General features: G+C 49.8%; 1 long non-coding RNA gene across 1 annotated transcript; it reads right to left on the reverse strand.

Annotated features, from left to right (window-relative positions):
- On the reverse strand, positions 1–1,110 carry LOC135399555 (uncharacterized). Its single transcript, XR_010424334.1, has 2 exons — positions 932–1,110; positions 1–181 (listed from the first exon to the last, which is right to left on the reverse strand). It is a non-coding gene; the product is annotated as an uncharacterized LOC135399555 (long non-coding RNA).
- Positions 1,111–7,823: the final 6,713 nt, after the last annotated feature.

A 7,823-nucleotide genomic window follows, 5' to 3' on the forward strand; every position in this document is an offset into this window, starting at 1 on the left:
TAGAGTGGAGAGAAACAATTTATTCGAAAATCAACGATGCCGCGGCGAAGAAGCCGCTCCGCAACACCCGAGTGACCAGCGTCCGCCATGTTGGTAGTTTGCACCCAGCAGTTGCAGAGATCGACGACAGGTGGCCACTTAGTTGCAAGGCATCACACCAGATGGCGCCACCATCATAGCTCTAGACGAGAAAGACAGAGAACAAGATACTAGCGGCGGGTAAAAATGACAGCACTGCTAAGCAAGTCTAGGCATGCGAGAGAAAAGGTCTAACCGCTACTGCTAAACAGAAAACAGTACACATCGGGGAAAAAGGCTTACGGGGACGATCGCTTAGGCCTAACCCCAACACTACGCAGCTAACACAAGGCGCACATCGCTAAACATGCGAGAAAAGGCTTAACACGAGCGCGGTCACCGCTAAACACGGCAAACATACGAGGAAAGAGGCTTACGGGGGGCGATCGCTTAGGCCTAACCCCAACACTACGCAGCTAACACAAGGCGGGAACCACACATCGCTAAACATGCGAGAAAAGGCTTAACACGAGCGCGGTCACCGCTAAACACGGCAAACATACGAGGAAAGAGGCTTACGGGGGCGATCGCTTAGGCCTAACCTCAACACGACGCAGCTAACACAAGGCGGGAACCACACATCGCTAAACATGTGAGAAAAGGCTTAACACGAGCGCGGTCACCGCTAAACACGGCAAACATACGAGGAAAGAGGCTTACGGGGGCGATCGCTTAGGCCTAACCTCAACACGACGCAGCTAACACAAGGCGGGAACCACACATCGCTAAACATGCGTCAACAGGCTTGGACACCGCAAAACAAGTCTAAACATGCGAGAAAAGGCTTAACACGAGCGCAGTCACCGCTAAACACGGCAAACATACGAGAAAAGGAGCGCGTCAAATCACTCACCTTTTCCCCCGCGGCAACTTCCAGGCAGAAACTGAGCGAGCGCGGAGAACACACACATACGTCTGCTCTCTACGAGATCCAGCCAGAAAGTGAGCGAGCGCGCGGAGCGCACGTCCGTCTTCCGCGACGGTCCGAGAGAAACTGAGAGAGGCGACGCGCAGCGGCCGCTATGGATGCGCGCGCGCCCTCTGCTCCACCCGTCCGCGCATGCGCGCGCGCGCGCTGCTAGCTCCCTCTGCGCCGGCCGCGGGTGTTTTCGGTTTCGGCTCTCTGCTGCGCGCGCGCGCGCTCCTAGCGGCTTTTCAGTTTCGCTTTCATTCTCCGTTCTTTGCGCGCGCGCGTTTATCTGTATAAAGGCAGCGCGCACCGCGCTCGCGTCATCACTACGTGAAGATGTTCAGCTACCACTCTTTACAAAATTGTTCCCGTACCCACGCTTCTTGGGAAGAAGTGGAGAAGGAATGTTTCAACGGCGAAAGTCCCCGCAACGAGCTCGTCATCACTGCTTTTCGCTACGTGATAGACATGGTAGGCTTTGGCAATATAGGAGAGATCTCGCCGGGGCCGCTGCAGGAGATGGTGCGTCGAATTTACGCCCGTTACAAGAACGTCTGCATAACGGTTCCTGACGGACCCCTGGGACTGATGAGCGAATTTGTGAGCTTGGCCAACGCAGAATTCAACTACATCGCTGCAGACATCGTGGACCTTCTCGCTCGTGCCATCGCTCATATTAAGCACGCCCTGCGGAAGCAGCGACATTTGCAACCAGTCTACATCGTCAACTTTGTCACTGATTTATTGAAATACCGCTTGGTTATTGACATGCAACGCATTAAACAGTCCGAATAACTTTGACTAGACTCTGTGTGTGTTCTTTCACTGAAACATGTTTATTGAATATATACAAAGGACTTGGTCGATAGATGCCTGCTCTTTCTTCCACGGCCACTCGATTCACAAAGGCGCTCACGGTCTTCCTTGCACAATGCTGTACAAGGAGGTGTCCTACTGCTATACAGGAAGGCAGTTGGGCCTAACGGGGAGGTTGCTGGACGGCGTTTCCTGTGCTGCATGATGTGCGACGACAGCGGCTATTGGTTCCTGAAAAACAATGTCATACATAGAATACGCTCTCACAGCAGAACCACTCGACTTACATTTTGCTCCACGAAACGACTCTCGTCGTGGATGAATGCCCCTCGTGGGTTTTCGATCAACCGCCGTAGAACCAGACCGTCTCCTCCCCCTGTCATTGCGCTGATGGCGTCTGTACTTTGGACACCGCGCCTTTGCAATAACGCATAGGATGTCGACGATGTCAACCAAACGAAAAATGAAAGAAGGTTTTAATTTAACCCCAATTTGAAATAATTCTCCCTTTAAGAACTCCTTAATTTTGTATAATCAACATGGTCTCTAATGAAATTCGTGTTATGCACGAATTCTCCCCCCCGTTTTGGAATAATCTAACGAAAAATGAAAGAAGGAGTTCAATTTTGAATAAGGCCAGATTAAAATGTTCCCCCAAATCTTTCCATTACGCCTAATCAGAATTCTCTTACCCATTCCCAATTTTGAGTGGTGCGGATGGTACACCGCAATACCCCATTAAGCCTAATCAGAATTCATGGCGAACATGAATTCTCGTCCCTCCCAATTTTGACTGGGGCGGGGGACGCCCCCCAATTCCCCATTAAGCCTAATCAGAATTCATGTTTGCCATGAATTCACGTCCCTCCCCAATTTTGAATAATGCGGGCGATTCTCCCCCTAATTTTGAACTTCGCGGAGCCTAATCGGACCTCATGTTAGGCATGAAGTCCCTCCCCCCAATTTGAAATAATTCTCCTGTGTGCACCTAGCAAATAGAGAAAAGGAGGCATTAATCAAACATCGATCTAAACACATACAAATGCACTTACCTCCGGCGCAAGCAGACCGAACGTTGTGGTGGTGGTGGTGACATCGTCGACATCATCATCTTTAACTGCGGCCTATCCCACGCTCGCTTTTATACGCAGGATCTGTGGTTTCCTATTCTTCTATTGTATTGGGGCAGAGAGAGAGAGAGAGTCGCGTGATGCGAAAGACGATATGCGTTTATTGGCTGACGTGTTTACATGGGTGCTTCATGGTCTTCTATAAGAACCCAGGGATCCAATCTAGTAATAAAGAACCAGAATAAGGATTCTACGAACAAAAACCACAATCGAAAAACACTCACGGTATTTGACACGCAATCCAGCGTTCAGCGAGTTCTCTCCAACCCGCTGCACTCGCTCTGTTCCACTGGTGCACCAGGGAGTAGAGGAGGTGCTCCGCTTCCCCGAAGCTTAAAGGAGCAGTACCTTCTAGCGGTAAAGTATGCTCCTCTAAGCTTCGGGGCACTCTGAAAAAGAGCTCCCCCTCTAGTCCCCGCTGCACAGCGATTTCTCGCCACTCCCTGCCGTAGCACGCCATGAGCACTTCTGTGGTGGCCGTCTCAATGTCTTCTTCGCCTACGATGGCGAACGCTTGCAAAAACGTCTCCATATCCAAGCGGGGCACATCTCCCCCCACACCGGGGATCAGCTGGAAAAATAGCTGCACAATGTGTGTCACAGTGAAACCTACAGAGGAACGTTAGGTATTAGAAAATAACTATTTCTAAACAAGAAGAGATAGAGAAAAACTTACCAAACGGCGGGCGAATGTGGACCAGAAGGTCCAAAATCGTCTGGAACGTATGCAGCATTTTCTCGGGACTCTTGATTCGAGAATAGTGGACAAGGGGGGTACAGGGGATGACCATCTTATAGTACAGGGTTCTCACGCTCGCACTAACCCCATTCACGTCATATCCATCGATTACGTAAATCCGCCACTTTGCTTCTGTGACAAGATGCCGCCCTTTGTTCCTCCAATATCGTGCGAGGAGGAGGAGGAGGGGAGACACAGGGGGTTCGAGACCAGACACGTCCAAGGACTACAAAGACGGAGAGAGAGAGAGAGAGACGACCCGCTGTCACATCCTGTGTAACCGTCCCAGAGTGGGATTCGAACCCAGGATCCTTCTACACTGCACTCTTAAAAATGAACTTCACCGCATAGCACATTCCTAGCCAACCATCATCTGGAATGATATCGTTATCTGCCCTGATTTGTTGAAAACGGGAGGCGTACGCCTTTTTGCGACACTTATGCTGTTCATAATTGTCACAAAAAAGGCGTACGCCTCCCGTTTTCAACAAATCAGGGCATATAACGATATCATTCCAGATGATGGTTGGCTAGGAACGGGCTATGCGGTGAAGTTCATTTTTAAGAGTGTGGGTGCGACACACTAACCACCAATCTAATTCGTACTGCGTGACGTTTTTCGTATTGCGGGGTTCGTGTCTACACACGTCACAACATGTTCAAACACGTTCAAACATGTTCAAACACGTTCAATGACGTCATAGAGAGAGAGAGGAACGAGTGTGTCCAGGGACGACTTCGTCGCCTGTGTCTAAACACGTCCAAACATGTTCAGACACGTTCAATGACGTCATAGAGAGGAAGAGAGAGGAACGAGTGTGTCCAGGGGCGACTTCGCCGCCCATGTCCAAACATGTTCAAACACGTCTTAACATGTTTAAACACGTTCAATGACGTCATAGAGAGTGAGAGGCAAAGCTTTACTATAAATGTCGAAGCGAACGTTCGATCGTCATTCCATCATGATCAGCTTGGTAGATCCTCGTAAGTAATACCCATGACGTCATCATCATCGTCGAAATGTTTGAAGAGTTTCGTTTCCAGTGTACAACACTTTTGCTGTGCGTGAAGTCGGTGTTTTCCCGCCTCACATATTTCGGGAGATTGGCAGGGCCCGCTTCTTCTGCACCAATTGCGGTGGATTGTGGTCCAAAGGTACACTTCCTCGTTATTTTTTTTTAATACGTTCTATAATCGTTCACATTTTTTTTCCAGAGCAAAAGCATTGGACGGACCGATTGATTCGCCCGTTTCTCGGCTGTCGGACGGTACCGTTCGACGTACGTTGCGAAGGACTTCGACTATTGAAGGAAGATGGAGAAGATGGACCATCAGTGTCACTCTGTGACTGAAGAAGATTGTACGTGTGTGTTTGAGTTAAAAAAAACACGCGTTTCTCACACTCCTTTCGTTGCAGATTACGAATGGCTACTGACGGGAGATCTACCCCTGGTCCTAACCTTCAAGCCTCCTCCAAAGACCTTCTTTTTGCGAATCGGCGATCAACTGACTACCTGTCGCTGCGGTGGACTCTGGTCGAGAAACCCCAGCCATTGGTTAGACTCGAGCCTTCGTCCGTATTTGGGCTGCCTTCCCGGCTACGAAACCAAAGCTGGAGCCTAATTCGTGTGTAACGAGAAATAAAAAAAGGTTGTCTACTCTCATTCCGTCTCAGTCATGATGACGCCCGAGCAGAGGTTTGCCACCTTTGTGCAAACACGAATGTATCGGGACTTGCTGCGATTACGCGATTATATTCACGGCGATAGCTGCGAGGGAGACTTTCGCTCGATTCTCAAGACGATACCCTTACGTCTGTTCACCGTCAGTGCGAAGATTGCAAAGAAAATGAAGCGTTTCGTAGATTACAAGCTCGAGCTGCTGGAAAAGTATAGACGAGGAGAGACAGTCGATCCGTGTCTCATCAACGCGGGTTTCAACCGACCTATCGTCCGTCGCTACTGGCTTCTCCACACATCCCTCGACGTCACGGTGCAGACCGGCGACGACGACGACGGTGAGCGTCGGGTCAGCACGTTGGAAGATCGTCTCGCAAGGGTCTTGTGTATGTCGTGAATAAATAAATAGTCTATTTTTTACGAAACGAGTTCGCTCACGAGGAGACGTTTTATTGTTTCGTCATTCTCTTCGAGGTTACAGGAAAACATGGATACACAACTTTTCAAGCTGTAGCGTTTCGACATGCGCGTGGCTACGTAGATACAAAAAAGCCCGCAGTAAGGCGAAAAAGGTGATTGAATACACTTGTCGTTATACTCGTCCACTACAGGTAAAGTCTTTCGAAGGTTTGCTTCGATGGGGGGAAGTCCGTAGCTGTCGAAAAACACGGCAGACCCGTCGTAGTTTTTCAGGTAGAGCACCCAGTGCTGCCCGCGTCTTCTTCGCTCTTCCGTATTGATGATTAAATAACCGGGCTTGCGTAAAACGAACGCTTCGTTGGAAGCGCAAATGCCTCTCAGCATGGAGGAAGCGAGGGGGTTCAGGGACACGAGTTCCAAGATGTCGCTCTCGTACATCTTTTTTTTATGGGAAGGTGACCGTACGGTCCTTGTCGACGTACATGAGCTTGGGACACTCGGAAATCAAGAGGACGGTGACCGCGTGTGGAAGGGCTTTAGCGAAGCGTAATTGCAGGCAAACGTTTCCTTTTCACCACTCGTTCAAATGCGAAGGAGAAGAACACGTGTCCACGTCCAAGTTAAAGTAGAGAAGGAACCCGTTCGTTTTAAATCGCTCGTAGCTATACTTGAAATGTTTCTCTCCCAGTTCTTGCAAGAAGTTAAAGTAGGGAATTTTGACGAGGTCGTTCTGAAAGTCGTACTCGGCTCGCACTTGCTGGCCATCCACGGAGAGCATCGAATGAGACAGGTCGTAATGACGGAATTTGTAGGGGTTCGATTGGATGTCGCCGAGAAAGTCGGACGTGGCGAGCAGGGCGACGCATAATTTGGAAGGTACCCTTTCGGGGTAAACGTTTTCAAAGTGAGCGTCCAAGCTCCCGGCACTCAAGCTCCGCACCTTGGTTTCCAATCCGCGTAACACGTAGATGGCCGGCGTGGTCTGAAGCCGCCGCTCGTATTCCAAAAACAGGGAAGGTGCCAGCGTCACCTTTTTCAAGTGTAACGTCATTTCTTTAATGTCCACCTCGTAATTGTACGTTTTCTTGTCTTTGGGGACCGATACGAGTTTAAATTCGTCGTTGTTTAACAGGAAAACGACGCGAATTTCGACGGCAGGTACCATCAGGCGCGGCTGTTGAAACAGGTCGGTATTGATCTGACCGACCAGGTTAAAGTATTTTCCACCCTTCGTCGCTTCGTAACGTTGTTTCGGACCGCGAGACGAGACGTCGTAATCGTCCTTTAAATGTTCGTCGTCCTCGACATAAAGTCCAGCCGCGTGCACTGTTTCTTGAGCCGCGGGCGTGGAATGAAGCACGACGTCCAAAATACTCCTGTAGGCGTACAACTCGTTGGAACTGACGAGCTTGTTGTTCGCATAAACGGTGACCGTCTTAAACATGCCGCTCAACAGGTGGTTTATTGGGAAAACGACATCTTTCTCGTCCATTTCTTCCCCGTCGTCGCGAACAATGCGCACGGTCAAAGACACGAAACTGCCGTAGAGATCCAAGTGTGCCCTTTGCAAATTTTGAATACAAAACTCGATCACGGAATTATTTACTCCGTTGACCGGATAAAAAAGTTGGTACGAAGTATCTTCCACGCCGTATTGAATGGAAGGGGGTTCGAATATCATCTCGTCACTCGTTAGACAGATCGGCGTCTGTATTTTTCCTTTCGTTGACGTCATGACGGAGCGCGCGCAGCGGATGTGTGACCTTCACGGCGTACCAAAGATATCTGCAGGTGCGTCGTGTGTCGGCGCCTTTTGTTGTCGTTTGCGGCGTTTCTTCCCATTGTTGTTTCCAGAGCCCTCCATGGAATCCAGCACGTCTCTCCCCGTTGCTATGGCCGTCTTTTTTACTGCGCGCGATATTCCTTCGCCATCGGCCAAATTCCGCGCCAAGCGCTTCAACGTTCTCTTGGCGATCGGTTTTATTTGCTGCCAGTGGGAACGATAAACTTGGATATGTTGCTCAACACACCGCCCCCTCGTTGGAAAAGGG

Source organism: Ornithodoros turicata, chromosome 7 (genome assembly GCF_037126465.1).
Source record: "Ornithodoros turicata isolate Travis chromosome 7, ASM3712646v1, whole genome shotgun sequence".
Taxonomy (NCBI): Eukaryota; Metazoa; Arthropoda; class Arachnida; order Ixodida; family Argasidae; genus Ornithodoros; species Ornithodoros turicata.